Genomic DNA, 16,025 nt, shown 5'->3' on the forward strand with positions numbered 1-16,025 from the left:
ATATTTCTCCAGGGAATTGTGCTGCTATTCCCTGGAGAAATATGGACAACTGGATTGTGTCCACACATATACAACCCTCGATACTGTCAAGGGGGCTGTCCCAGGGCGGTCGGACATCGGTATGGCTCTCTGGTTCACACCATGGTGCAGGGCATCATCCGTGAGACGCTCGATTCCTCAGTGCTGAGACCACCCTGTGCACCTGCCAAGTACAGCCCTTTGAGTGTACATAACCACCAGCTCATTGGTTCCCTCTTCTCACTGGTTCCCTCTTCTCAGTGGGCTTGTTCATCCACTGTGGAGATCTTTGATGAATAGCACACTGACTTACAAAGATATCATTCAATACTGTAGGCTGTAAGCCTGATCACCATTTTATCACAATATATGGTGACTCCTGGGACTCAGAGATGGCATCACTCTATCCTCATCTTAAGATGTTCCTGATATTCTAGTCTCTTCTGTGAACAGAAGAGGGGCAATTGGGGCAACACTGGCAGGAGAAATTGACTTTTTTTTGGGGGGGGGTATGGTCGTTTTACAATGTTGTGTTAGTTTCTACTGTACATCGAAGTGAAGTAGAGTTCCCTGTGCTATACAGCAGGTTCTCATTAGTTATCTATTTTATACATATTAGTGTATATATGTCAATCCCAATCTCCCGGTTCATCCCACCACCACCACCGCCACACACACTGCCCCCCCCTTTCCCCCCTTGGTATCCGTACATTTGTTCTCTACATCTGTCTCTATTTATGCCTTGCAAACTGGTTCATCTGTACCATTTTTCTAGATTCCACATATATGCATTAATATACGATATTTGTTTTTCTCTTTCTAACTTACTTCACTCTGTAGGACAGTCTCTAGGTCCATCCATGTCTCTACAAATGACCCAATTTCATTCCTTTTTATGGCTGAGTAATATTCCATTGTACATACGTACCACATCTTCTTTATCCATTCATCTGTTGATGGACATTTAGGTTGCTTCCATGACCTGGCTATTGCAAATAGTGCTGCAGTGAACATTGGGGTGCATGTGTCTTTTTGAATTATGGTTTTCTTTGGGTATAAGCCCAGTAGTGGGACTGCTGGGTCATATGGTAACTCTATTTTTAGTTTTTTTAAGGAACCTCCATACTGTTCTCCATAGTGGCTGTATTAATTTACATTCCTGCCAACAGTGCAAGAGGGTTCCCTTTTCTCCACACCTTATCCAGCATTTATTGTTTGTAGATTTTCTGATGATGCCCATTCTAACCGGTGTGAGGTGATACCTCATTGTAGTTTTGATTTGCGCAATTGACTTTGCTTCCATGTTTTTAGCAAAAATGAAGAGCTTCTAGGCAAAGTGTAATACACACATACTACTTCTACAGAATAAAAGTCTTCCTGTATAATCTCATCTTGTTGATCTTTTTAAAACCTTTCCCCGGCTCTCAGAGACATGTAACCAATACAACCTGCCATATTTAAAGCACAAATACTGATGCTTGCATTCAGATTTCTGCTGCTCAGCTGAAAAGGCTTTTCACACTTAAATCCTTTAAGTTTTTCCTATCCTATTATGGAAGGGTTACAGATCCAACTTAAGCACCTCATTTTTTCCTATCTGTAAAAGATGACTCACAAAGAACTTCACATGATTGGGCTTGAAATGAAGAGTATGTTAAATAATTTCTTTAGAAAAAAAACATAAAGAATTAGAGATGAGCTAATTAAAGACAGACATATTTCAGTGCATTTTTAAAGCATACAATAATAATAGGCAATAATCAAAATACCATAGCTTGCAGGAAAACTAGCATGCAGGAAACATGAATAATCTAGAACAATCATCCGAAGGTACCTGGAGGATAGTCAAGGTGAACTAAAATATATTATATATTCATTTCATGATCTGTCTGGACTCAGTTAAATGATACTCTATAATTTTAATCAGAGAAAAACAGATAATTCCAGAATAAGATTAAGGACAATGGTGGGGAGTGGAAGGATAGAGGGGGTGAAAATTAATCAGGGAGAGAATTTAGACCTCTGGGGGAGCTGGTGACCTTCTGAAAACTATCTCCCAATATTTAAGCTTCAAATGAAACCTGAGTTTGGTAAACAGAATTGTGGCTGGGTGCCAATTTAAGATCAAAGTTCTACTAAGCAAGTGGCTGAAGTATTTTTAACAGCTCCCAAAATCACTTAAGAAGAAAATTGAACTTCACATCTTACTACCCTAGACTTCAAATATTGAAGTCTTCAAGAGTCTCAAAAGTCTAAGCCACTGAAATATTTTATCTACCCAATCTCATTCCCGATCATGCAGTCGAAACTATGGTGGAAAATTGCAATTGCAATTTGTTATGGTTTATTATCAACTCCAAATCTGGTTTAGCAATTCAATAAATCCCCTCCCTGGAGAAGCAAGAACTTCCACCCAGCTGAAAATGTCATCTTGTCTTATCACTAAGATCAGATCAAAAGTATCTTTTCCATTTTCCCAGGCACCATATAAATGATCTCAAGTACTGACCACTAGTGTTGCTTTTATCATTTTTGAAAATTTCCATCACTCTATCTAGTCTTCACCAGGAGAAAGTAGGTCTTAAAATAACATTTTTCCATACATAAAAATGAATTGAAATATTCAAGCATCAAAGTTGTGTTTAGTTTGAAGCAACATGCAGCTGCTTCTTATTTAAGGGTGATTCTCTTCTTAAAATCATGTTAGTTCTCCCTTTTAGTTTATAGATTTTGTGTCTGGGATTCCAGGTAAGCTTCCCCATTAATTAGACATAAGCCAATATTGACAGCAGCAACTACCACTGTGAAATGAGATGCTAAACAATGTCTGGTCTTAAAAGTCAAGAAACTATGAGTTAACTAGATGATCTAATCTAGCTTCAAATTAACCACATTAAAATAAATTAAATGCTCTTTCCTCTTCATGTTGCAAAACATAAAAATGTCATGCTCTGTAATTTGAGTATGACTCTGCTCATTTGATTCAGGAGATGGTGTGGTGTCTTTAATCCTTTATCAATATTATCCCAGACCAACAGATGGAAGATCAAGCAATTAAGGAGAAATGAGCATGTGCTGTACCTATCATGCTTTTTTATTTTTTTTCCCGAAGTTTGCTTACTGGAAGCTGTTTTTCCATATCCACCAGACAGGGGTGTTGACAGCCAAGAAATGACAGAGGAAAAATTAAAGGGCTCAGGGAAATCCATGATATATTGTAGAGGCAGGGACAGAGGACAAATTCACTTCTCCTTGCTCAGTCTATTCCTCTATTGCAAGATTCTTCTTCAAACAGACAGGTACCCAATAAGCCTTGACTTTTTTCTTATAAGCAGAAATTATGACCTAGATTTTGCCGAGATGGTAGATTAGTCAGCAAGCATTTATTGAGCACCTATTATATGCTGAGCACATTGCTAGGCTCTATAGGCACACTGGTAACAACTCAGTGGCCCTTCCTACAAAGGGAGCCAGAAAACTAGGAGGGAAGACAAATACTAAGGAAACTATTTCATTTATTAAATGTGAAGGAGTTAAATTTTGGATCACAGCTCTAAGGATCAAGACAAGTTACATGCTGTATCACGTCAGGTCCCAGAAAGAAACAGAGGTCCACTTATACAAGCAAATGGGTGACTTTAATAAAGGGACTATTTTAAAGGTGTGGGCAGGATTCAGTCCCCTAAAAGGAAGCATGCAGTTCTATAGGATTGTAATGAGGAAGAGTGGAGTCCTCCAGGGTAATAAAAAATGGTACAGTACCTTAGGTCTCTAGCAGAGAGCCAGCTATTACCCCCAGGTCCTTCTCCCTGACCCACCCCCATCCCACAAATACACTTAAAGGAGTAAGAGGGCCATGCTTAGGGGAACCTGGAAGAAGAACTTTATGGAGAGGTCTGCCAAATAGGAACGATTGTCTCAGTGAAAGAATACAACCAGCCCTTAGCAACCCAGCAGCGAGGGCGGGGGAATAAATGCGCCAGCTTCACTCTCCTCCATCCTGACTCCTGTTGCTGAATACAAGGCCCAGACTAGGCACAAAATCTAAGGGGGCCATCACCACGCCCTGGGGACCTCACTCCTTTCACCCTAAATCTGACCCTGGATGGACCCAATGAAAGCCAAAGAGCAAGCCAGCCTGCTGATGCAGCCATGAGGCCACAGAGCGAGGCTGAGAGAGGACAGAGCAAATTAATAGAAAACATGTAGAATATGCAGCACACCTGCTTTATTTTTCTAAATCAGATTATATCTGCTCTAAGTTTCCATCTACCTGGTTGGAGAGAAATTTAATTTCAGTAAATCTTTGGCCCCCTTCACCTCCTGCTATTACAGAAGAATCTTCGGAATCTGGGGCAAGAATAGTAGGAGAGGGTCCAGGGCTTGGTGGTTGTTACATCTATAATTGTGGCCCTGAACTACTCAATATTTCCCCACTTTAGGCTTTTACACATCTAGGGACGACCTATATTATTATTTCCTTGGGATGTTCTTCAAATCAACCTATTTAAAAGTCATAGCCGTAAAACCACAGTTTTAATATTCAAAGTATATTTTTTCCTCTATGCATTTAAATAGATAAATACATAAATAAACAAATAAATAAATAAACATCTGCTCTCTCAAATCCTCCAGCACTGCTGGGATACTTTGGGCTTACTCAGTGTTTGAGTTTGTCCTCCCAAGCACAGCGGCCCTGGGCAAGCTCAGGGATGCATTTCCTGGGAGTTATCCACCCCAGACTCTGATTCCACATCCTCCCTCTCCCCAGTGGGACACAGCAGGTCCTTGACCATGTTCTTAGTCTCAGAGGTCACTCAAGCTCTGCCCAACCAAGCACTGGTCTGTCTCCCTCCTCCACTGAGAAACCCAGAGTTAATCCTCCCAAACAAATCCAACCCTTAAAATCCCCTAGAGAATAGTATGCTTAGTGAAATAAGCCAGGCAGAGAAAGACAAATACTATAAGATATCACTTATATGGGGAATTTAAAAAATAATACAGATGAATCCATATACAAAACAGAAACAGACTCACAGACATAGAAAACAAACTGATGGGGCTTCCCTGGTGGCGCAGTGGTTGAGAATCTGCCTGCCAATGCAGGGGACACGGGTTCGAGCCCTGGTCTGGGAAGATCCCGCATGCCGCGGAGCAACTAGGCCCATGAGCCACAATTACTGAGCCTGCGCGTCTGGAGCTTGTGCTCCGCAACAAGAGAGGCCGTGACAGTGAGAGGCCCGTGCACCGCGATGAAGAGTGGCCCCCGCTCGCCGCAACTAGAGAAAGCCCTCGCACAGAAACGAAGACCCAACACAGACAAAAATAAATAAATAAATAAATTAATTAATTAATTAAAAAAAAAAAAGAAAAACTGATGGTTACCAAAGGGGAGAGGGAGGTGGAGAGGGATAAGTTAGGAGTATGGGATTAACAGATACAAACTACTACACATAAAATGGATGAGCAACAAGGATTTACTGTATAGCACAGGGCATTATACCCAATATCTTGTAATAACCTATAATGGAATATAATCTGCAAAAAAACTGAATCACTATGCTGTACACCTGAAACAAACACAATATTGTAAATCAACTATCCTTCAATCAATCGATCGATCAATCAATAACTCCTAACTCTTCCAGTTCAAGAGAATTCAGAAATTTAGCAACACAGTGTCAGCTCTTCTTTCTGTGGGCTGGAAGGGGAGAAAAGAGTCACTAACATCCCCTGTTATATGTGTCCTTCTCAATCATTCACTCTGTCACTAAATGATAACAGCTGTTATCAGGAGACAAACAGTGGTGAAGAAAGTTGGCAGGTGGGGGGAGAGAGGGTACGACCTGCTCAAACTATGAGAGAACTGGCTGCAGGCAGCCTAGAGAAAGGTGTACAGAAGTCAGAGTCCCTGAGCTTGGCAGGCATCCTCACTCATTTTTCAGGAGATTTTCCAGGTTTTCTTGGTACCTGCCTTTTCAGCTCTGCTATGACGATAAGCTGTTGCCTCAGGGTCCACAGCCAACCCTCTACGCTGCCTATGGGTTTATTACTATCATCCTCCAACAACAGATCCTAATTAGGAAATATGAGTATCTGGTAGAGTATAAAAACTCACAGGTGTTGTATTGATCCTAAGTGATAACAACATCTAATTGACCAGGTTTCTGGGGGCAGATCTCCTGGGAAATGTGTTAACAAAGTTAGTGATGGTTTTTTAAAAAATTGGAGAAAATAATTGCCACTTTGGCCATGCACGTGGTGGGCCAAGTTTAGAGCTGAACTAGTGAGAGCTCGAACCTAGAGGAGGGACCGCCTGGTTGGGTTGCAATCACGGGATACGGCTACTTCCGAAGAGGTGCACTGATGCACGGGGGCTTCGGGGAAGAAATTCCCGAGTGTCTTCCCGCTTCACATGCTCATTTCCTTCCTCTTGTCTCCCTTTGGCTGAACCCAATGAGAAGAAGCCAGAAAGGGTGGCGGGGAAATGTAACCCCCATGGATCATCCTTACAGGGTGCAGAGCGGAGATCAGAACAAGATGCAGGTGGATGGGCAGAGGGAAGATTATTCCAGTTATTTTTATCTCCTCTGTTCAGGCTCTAGAGATCCACTGAGCTCACCCAAACCTGACTGGGATCAGAAGTATAACTAAGAGAGAACAGAAAATGGTCTCCCCCCATGGCAGAGTCTATAAAAGTCATGTTTCTTCAACAATTTTCAAGGATAACATACTGACATGGCTATAGGACGATGATATAAAGACATTATAAGAAGAATATGACATTGACAATGAGACTCATAAAAAAATATGAAAGGCACCTTTTATTATGGTTTTATTCCCTTAACTACTAATGGTGTAGGTATGGGATATTGGGTTAGTGGAGAATTTTCCAAAATAGCATAGCAAAAAAGGCATTTCTAGAAAATTGTCCTTCCATAAACACTCCTGTCAGAGTATATAGGATACGGTGATGCACCATTCAGATTCCTCATCAGGAATAAAGGTCTTAGTCCCCCAGTTGCTAGGAATGGTGTTGGCAGACAGTCCTCAAATACAGCGCCCTCCAGGGATCGCCTTGGCTTGAAGAGAGACACTCACCCAAGGTCAGGCACCTCTTCCCAATCCCAGAACAGCCCACATCCAATGACTGATTAACACAGGCCTATAAAGGGTCAGCCCTCTCACCCCAAGTAGGGACAGTTCTGAAGGGCCAGGCCATCTTCAGAACAGAACACCCCTTAGGGATGGTTCAGGCTCCCAGGGAGACTACACCTCAGCTTGGCAGCTCTCTCTGTGCAATCCTGCTTCTTTCTCTTTCCTTCCATAGGTTGATCCCAAGAGCGCTCCCTAAGAAAAGCCCTAACTGCTGATCTTCATCTCAGAGCCTGCTTTCCTAAAGTGCAACCTGAATCACAGACAGCCTCTAACAAATAACACTTGTATTTCTCCACATTGTTCAACATGCCTGCTATTGTAAACCAGCTAAACCAAGGGATTATTTTGCTGCCAGTATTTCATTAAACTCCCTGCACATTAGTTTCCCTTTTCCAAGTTTCTAGTTTTGCTCTTGAAATGTACTTGAGAAACTTAATAGACCTAGATCCTTTAAAATAAAACCCAAAGCACACTAAGTCTTATACCAGGAAAACCAGGGTAGAGGGCAGAGAGGAGAACCAAGGGCCGAGTTAAAAAGGGATGAAGGACTTAAGAAAAACAAGTAGAAGAGCTGTACACATAATAAAACCTGTTTTAACTCTGAAAAAAAAAAAGGGATGAAGGAAAATGTAATAAACTCATAGATTTACAGGTCCAATGAAAAACACACTTAAAATGGACAGTGGATACGTGGGCCCATGGACTTCTTGCGCTGGAAATCTGCTTCTGTTAGGAATCAGAATCCTTTTCCCCTGGGGCAGCACCACAGCAAGATACCAGATGGGTACAAATTCCCTCCACATTTTCTGAGCTCTACCCTCAGAGGATGTCAAGGCCAGAGAAGTCAAGAGCCTTCTCTAGTTTGATGGGAAAGGTCAGTCCTGAAAAATGATAATAAATTCCTGTCACTTTCTGTGATACTAGAATAATAATAGCTAACTTTTAAGTGTTATGCATGTGTAAGACTTTATGCTAAATGTTTTAATAACATTTCATTTAAGGGGAAAACAGAGGAGACGCTGAGAACTATACATCATGTATATTGGATTATGTCAGCTAGTAAATGATTGTGGGTATCAGAAAAAAGGAAAAAACCAAAGAGGAGCCATAGTGGCTTTGCAATGTGTTAAGCTGGCTGGGCTGAACAACATTTCCCAACATTCCTTCTCCTGTATGTTTCAGGTTAGGCTGGACCGCAAGGGAGAGTCTCACGAGAGATCTGGAGGGTAGTCCTTTCTTAGCCCATACACATTGTTACCGATCACCTTGTTGGCATGAGATAGTGGCTGGGTCTTCAACTGCTCCACCTTTCCCTGAATCCTCCAACTTTGCTGGAGTGATAGGTCCCACACACGGGCTGAGGCTTATGTGGTTTGAAATTCCCACAAATACAAAAGGAGGAAGTATCCAGGCTTTCTTATCAGCCTGCCCAGATGTGGGGCAAAGGGGAAGGGAGAGTGATGGGGATTGGAAGCTGTCAGCTAACAACAAAAATGGAGCCAATCTCTTTATTAGAAACGTCTTTGACTAATGGGCCAGGGATGTGTGTTTTTCCCCATGACAAAGGGCCTTGGCTTCTATAGAGCATTCACACTGCCAAGATCACAGGGGCATTCAGCCCACCAAGACCAAAGGTAACAAGAATGGACACCGACTTCAGTCCATCCTTGTGAGCTCTAGCTCATGCTTATTGGTTCCAGCTTCACCTTTCCTGACTCCACTTTACATCCAACTTCCCTTCAGGATTTCCTGACCTTTGGACTTCAAGCTCCAGTAGCAGGTGCAAAGACAACAACCTTAGAAGAATACTTAACCAGCTCTCCCCATTGCACATGGCCAAATCCCTAAAATAAATGTGCGTGTGTGTGTGTGTGTGTGTGTGTGTGTGTGTGTGTGTGCGTGTAGTGATTCTGCTTCACTGATTGAACTCTGATACAGAAACCCTAAACCTTACTTGTTTGGGGGATAGGAACACGCATCAAGAAAGGTTTAGCTTCTCTGACAATGTGCTACTCTCATTCAATATGTTTAATGATTCTCAATGGGCCCCCAATTAAGTACCCGTGTGTTTAAGGCCCCTGAACCTACATTTATACTCTGTACCGTAGCCCAGCTGAACTGCTGGCCGCTCTCTGACCAGACATCCATATTCTCATATCCAAAATGCAATGGTCTGGGGAGAAGGCCAAGCCCAATCCCCATAGGAAAGACTCTGGCCAATCACAGCCCTGTTAGCCATACCCTGTTGTTTGTATGGTAGCGTGTATGGTCCCCTTGAGTAAACCTCCACCTTTATCTGCCTCATTCTGAGAAGCAAGAGATCATGTGTACAACTGGTGAGATTTTTCAAAGAAAGACTCTATACATTGAGAGTATCTTAATTACTACATATTTTTATTAAAAACCAATTCTCAAGTCCCTTATCATGCAGTGTACCTTAAACTTTTAGATCACAGGGTCTGTCAGTCATGGTATCTATATGTGGATGAGTTTCCTCCCTTTCATTTTTCTCTGACTTCCATTACTTACCATATTAAAAGCATAGTATTTTCCTACAATGCCCAATTTGTGCCAAGTGAAGATTTTTCATACTTTCAGACAGAATTTAAAACTGCCAGGATTTAAAAGCTCAAATTTTTATCAAGGCAAATGATTATAGTCATTTGTGTAATTTTTGTTGACAGTTTTCTTTAACTTTGGTCTCCATGTCATAAAAATTAATGTCTATAATTTGCTTTATGGTCCCACAGAGAGGGACAGCAAAAGAAAGAGGAAAAATACCTGCTCTGTTAGGGGATATGGTGAGAATTGATCATGTGAGTAAAAATCCAGAATAAAATTAATGCTACTAAGAGGCAAAAAAGAGAAAGTGGAATAAAAAAGCATTGAACAAATATACCAAGGGAGAAATATAAACTCTACATTAGACAGGTCTGCTAGTAAAAAGATAGAATATTAAATTATTATGACTCTAAATTTAGCTGAATGATTGTTGTCATTTTTCAACTCCTGTTTACCAAGTAAAACTAGAAAAATAAACTTGTACAATAAGAATAATGGAAACACTGCAAAATAAGTATTGGCAAAATGCAGGTGGGGAGTAGAGTAAATGTGAACATAAGCATTTGGTCTGGATGATATGCATCCTAACGTAACAAGAAAATTAGCAAACATCAATTGAATTGCTTATAATTGTCTTTAAACAAAGCACTCAAGACATACCATAAGATTAGAGGAAAACAGATGTGGTATCATTCCACAGAGCAGGTAAGAATGGCTGAGCCAGCTATTGTAATTCAGAAACTCTACCTTAGCAATATAATGAAACAAATATAAAAAGATGAAATATCTTTAAACAGTTAGAACACAAGGGGATCATAAGCAAAAGATAAGACGGGCTTACAAAGAAAATATCACGTTAGACTGAAGTCACAGATTTTTGCCAACAAATTAGAAAATCAGTGACCGAAGGAAATGAAGTAGATGTTTCATAATTGGCCTTTGGTGAAGCTTGGGACAGAATCTCATAAAATTCTGTCTTGTTAAATTGGTTTGAATTGGCTTAGAGATGAATATAGTCACCTGGACTGAAAATCGGTTGCCTCATTGAAGGAATATGCCTAGAAGGCTCTGACAAGGATGAGTATTTATATTTTTTAATGCTCCTAGATTTTCCTTCTTCCTTTCAAGGCCTTAATGAAAATGAGGGTAAAGTTACAGATTTAGGCACTACCCATTTGGAGCCATTTAACTTTATATTTTTAGCCAACTAAACATTAGTGCATCCATTTGTAGAAGAGAGATGTAGAAGGAAATGAATAGAGTAAAAAACAATATTTCTGATAAAGGCATAAAGTACAAAATATTGGCTGTTTCTGATGATATCTTTGTAAACAAATGGAGGTAGGGTTTTATTTGAGTTTTTCCTTTACTTTGGTTGAGTTATCTGTACACATTCTGGATTAAAAACAACTGAAGTCTAACTAAGACCTTGACCCTTGAATGATTTCCCCTCTTTTTTTTTTTTTTAACTGCCCAGCTAACCTTCTCACGCTCTCACCTGATCAGCCTCCTTGTCAATGGAAAAGAGTTGTTAGGAAGCTACTCAAAGATGTACTTTGTACAACAATTAAGGTCAGAGCCCTGCTCTGGTTTCACAAACCAGGTGAAAATTAGAAAATTAGAGCCTAGGAGTTGGTCCTCTCTCATCTGGCAGGTGAGAACTGGTGAAAGACAAACTTTATCTTACAGTATCCCAGGGTGTGAATGGGGACCTTTTGCTCCCTGGGACACAAAAGCAATGAACAACTAGTGGGATTTTGTAAGATGCTTAAAAACTACGTCACCTAATCTGATACACAAGGTAGGAGAAACCATGGAAATGGATAAGCCAAGTGGCAGAGAGGAAGGCTTGAACTGAGTCTTAAAAGATAAGCAGGAGATCATCTGGGATTTAGGAAAGAAAGCAGGGGAAAGAATGTCCCAGGCAGAAAGAACCTTACATGTAAAGACACAGAAGCAAGTGCACGCTGAGGTTCAGAGCAGCTGAAGATGATCTGGTATTGGACTAATGATACACCCAACTCCCGCGATGCCACTACGGCTTAAAACCTTTAGTAGAGCCCCACTGTGTATAGGATAATGGTGTAGGATCCGTGTTAGGGCCTACAAGACCTGCATGGTCTGGCCCATGTCTAACTCTGCTGCTTCCTTGTTGCATCCTGTCGGGAGACAATTCTCCATGGATCTCTCGAGTCTCTGCATTTCTTGCAAGCAGAGGTATTAACTACCATTTAGTTCCAGACTATCTTTTCAAGGGTGAGGGTATAGGGCACTGTCCTGGAAGTTAGAGATAATGTCTCCCTCTGGGGCAGAAGACAGGTTTGCTTACTGTCCAGGGTAATAAAGACAACATCCCCCTCAAGACCAAAGATCAGGCAGGTCTCTTTCCCATTTTAAAAGGCTCAGGTTCCAAAGCTCAGGATTCCTCAATGGTGACACAAACTCACTCTGTGTTCAGCTCCACCTGGGCCTCTCCAGGTTGCCTCTGTGAGACTCTGGTGGTGGGTGGGAGAGAACGGATACAAACATGAAGCTCCTGCTATTTGTTGTTAGGAGTAATAGAGCTTTTGTGTCTGATCCTGGGATGTTTTGTCTTCTGTCAGTATCCATAAGATGGTGGCAGGCTAACTTCTTTGTGTCCATATAGAGTAAAATCTCAGACCTATCACCGTTCTTGACTCACCCTGACTTCCTGAACTCTAGTCACATTCAACATCATTAGATATCAGAAACATGCAGATTAAGACCAGAAGGAGATATCATTACACACCTATCAAAATGGCTAAAATAAAAAATAGTGACGACACTAAATGCTGACAAAGATGAAAAGAAACTAGATCACTCATTCTTTGCTGATAGGAATGTAAAATGGTACAGCCACTCTAGAAACAATAATGCTGTTTCCTCAAAAACTAAATGTGCAGTTGCCGTACAATCCAACCATTCCACTCTTGAGCATTTAGCCCAGAGAAATGAAAACTACGTTCTACACCAAAACCAGCATACGAATGTTTATTCCAGTTTTATTCGTAATATCCCAAAACTGGAAAAAGGCTACAAGTCTTCAATAGGCGAACGGTTAACAAAATTTGGGTACATCCATACCATGGAACACTACTCAGTAATAAAAAGGAATGAACTATTGTTACATGCAACAACTTGGAAGAATCTCAAGAAAATTATCATGAATGAAAAAGAGCCAATCCTAAAAGGTTACATACGTATTATATGATTCCACTTATATAACATTTTAAACGACAAAATTTTAGAAATGGAGAAGAGATTAGTGGTTGCCAGGAGTTGGAAATAGAGGGAGAAAGCAGGAGAAAGGCTGATGCTGTTATGAAAGGGGGGCATAAGGGATCTTTGTAGTGATAAAACTTTTCAGTATCTTGACTGTGGTGGTAGATACATGAACATAGACACGTGATAAATTTACACAGAAGTAAATACACAAACACGCACATACACACACACGTGAGTACAAGTAAACCTGGAGAATTCCGAATAAGGTCAGTGGGTTTTATCAATGTCAATATCCTATTTGTGATATTGTGCTATAGTTTTATATGATGTCACCATAAGGGGAAACTGGGAAAAGAGTACATGGGATCTCTCTGTATTATTCCTTACAACTCTATTAAATCTCAAACTCTCTCTGTAAAAATTTCAATTAGAAACTTCTGGGACATGCCAAAGATACCTTCTTTGCATAAGGAAGGAATCTATCAAAAAGTGTTTAAAGGCAGAAACTGAAAAAGCTGTGTCACTTCCTGTTTACATCACATCAAGTCCAACCAGTTTCATACACTGCTACAGCATTACATAATTCCACATTTATTTTGTGGACATTGATGAATTTCTCTTGCCTTATAGTACTGTAAACTTCTTTATGGCAGGACCATGTCTGGTTTGCTCTAGGGTCTGGCAGGTATTAAGTGATCAAATATTATTTAATAACTCAATAAAGAAAGTTTCAAGAGGTGATATTAAAGAAAGAGAAATTTACAATCATGAATAAAATATTTTAAGCAGTGATAATGTCAGAGAAAGTGCCAGGACAACAGTGAAACAAGTACACCCAAGCATCAGACTGACCAGGGTCCACATTCTGCTTCTGCCACTTATCCCATAGGTGACTAGGCACCTAAGTCTTGATTTCCTCATCTCTGCAGCATGAAGATATTAATGGCATCTATCCTAGAGGATTGTTATGACAACTGAGATTATATATGGAAAGCACAGGGCTTGGAACACAGAAGGTGCCCAATAAATACAGCTGCTTCCTCTACTAAAATTATTAATAACACTATTGACACTCATATTAAAAAACTAGTTGCTCCAATCGAAGAAAGGAGACACTGGCCAGAGGGTTTCAGAGTGATAAAAAAATTCTTCCAACAAGTCTTTCAACAGTGCAAGTGTTCTATAAGCGTATTTTTCTATTGGGAGATAAAAATAATAAAGTAGTTAAACAAAATCTTCTTAAAAACTTCCATTTTCATCAAGATATACCACATTCCAGGCCATAAACTATACCTTAACAAATATAAAAGACTAGAAATCATATAAAGTATGTTCTCATCCCACAATGGAATTAAAATACAAGTCCATGAACAGAAAGATAGCTGAAAAATTCCCCAAATATTTGAAGATTAAACAACACACTTCCAAATGACACATGGATCAAAGAAGTTACAAAACAAACATCGTATACTAACACATATATCTGGAATCTAGAAAAATGGTACAGATGATCTTATTTGCAAAGCACAATAGAGACAAAGAGGTAGAGAATAAACATATGGACACCAAGAGGGGAAAGGGTGGGGAGTGGGATGAACTGGGAGATTGGGATTGACCTATATATACTACTGATACTATATATAAAATAGATAACTAATGAGAACCTACAGTATAGCTCAGGGAACTCTATTCAATGCTCTGTGGTGACCTAAGTGGGAAGGAAATCCAAAAAAAGAGGGGATATATGTATACGTATAGCTGATTCACTTTGCTGTACAGTAGAAACTAACAAAACACTGTAAAGCAACTATACTCTAATAAAAATTAATTTCAAAAAAAGAAATGAATGCTTACCCCTGGAAAAAAAAAAAAAAACAAAGAAGTTACATGAGAAATGAAAAAGTATTTTGAACTAAATGAGCACAACTAAAGGACAAAGACAATGCAATGGGGAAAAGATAGTCTTTTCCAAAGTGGTGCCAGAACAATTGGATGTCCATATGCAACAAACAAAACAAACAAACAAAAAAACCCTATATACACAGACCTTACACCTTTCACAAAAATTACCGCAAAATGGATTGTAGCCCTACATACATGTAAAGTGCAAAACTATAAAACTTCTAGAAAAGAGTAAAGCAGAAAATCTATGTGAACTTGTGTTTGGTGGCGAGTTTTTATATACAACACTAAAAGCATGATCCATGAAGGAAAAAATTGGTAAGTTGGAGTTTATAAAAGTTAAAATTTTCTGCTCTGTGTAAGACATTGTTAAGAGAATGAAAAGGCAAGCTACAGTCTCGGAGAAAACATTTGGAAAACGCACATCTGATAAAGGACTTGTACCCAAAATATACAAAGAATTCTTAAAATTCAACACTAGGAAAATAAACAACATTAAAACATGGACAAAAGATATGAACAGACTCTTCACCAAAAAAGATATATGGAATGTAAGTAAGCATATGAAACACCTATACGAGAAAAGAATCTAAAAAAGACTAAATACATATATATGTATGTATAACTGAATCACTTTGCTGTACATCTGAAACTAACAAAACATTGTAAATCAACTATACTCCAATAAAATAAAATAAATAAAATAAAAAAATAAAGCATATGAAAAGATTCTCAACATCATTTGTCATTAGGGGATTACAAATTAAAACATTTGTAACTTTACAGAGGAGAATCCTGGCAAATACTATCTTAGCCAGGCAATCTATATTAACAGGGGTATCATATTGATAGTATGTCCTCTACCCTGAGTCTAATCAAGAGAAAAACATCAGACTAGTCCCAAATAAAGCGCATTCTACAAAACACGAAAATCCTCAGAGCTGTCAAGGTAATCAAAAACAAGGCAAGTCTGAGAAACTGTCATAGCCCAAAGGAACCTAGAGACATGCAATGTAATGTTGAACCCTAGATGGGATACAAAGAGGAACAGTAGGTAAAAACTAGGGAAATCTGAGTAAATATGGACTTTAGTCAATAACAGTGTATCAATATCATTAATTGTAGCAAAGGTACCATAC

Source organism: Balaenoptera ricei, chromosome 17 (genome assembly GCF_028023285.1).
Source record: "Balaenoptera ricei isolate mBalRic1 chromosome 17, mBalRic1.hap2, whole genome shotgun sequence".
Classification (NCBI taxonomy): domain Eukaryota; kingdom Metazoa; phylum Chordata; class Mammalia; order Artiodactyla; family Balaenopteridae; genus Balaenoptera; species Balaenoptera ricei.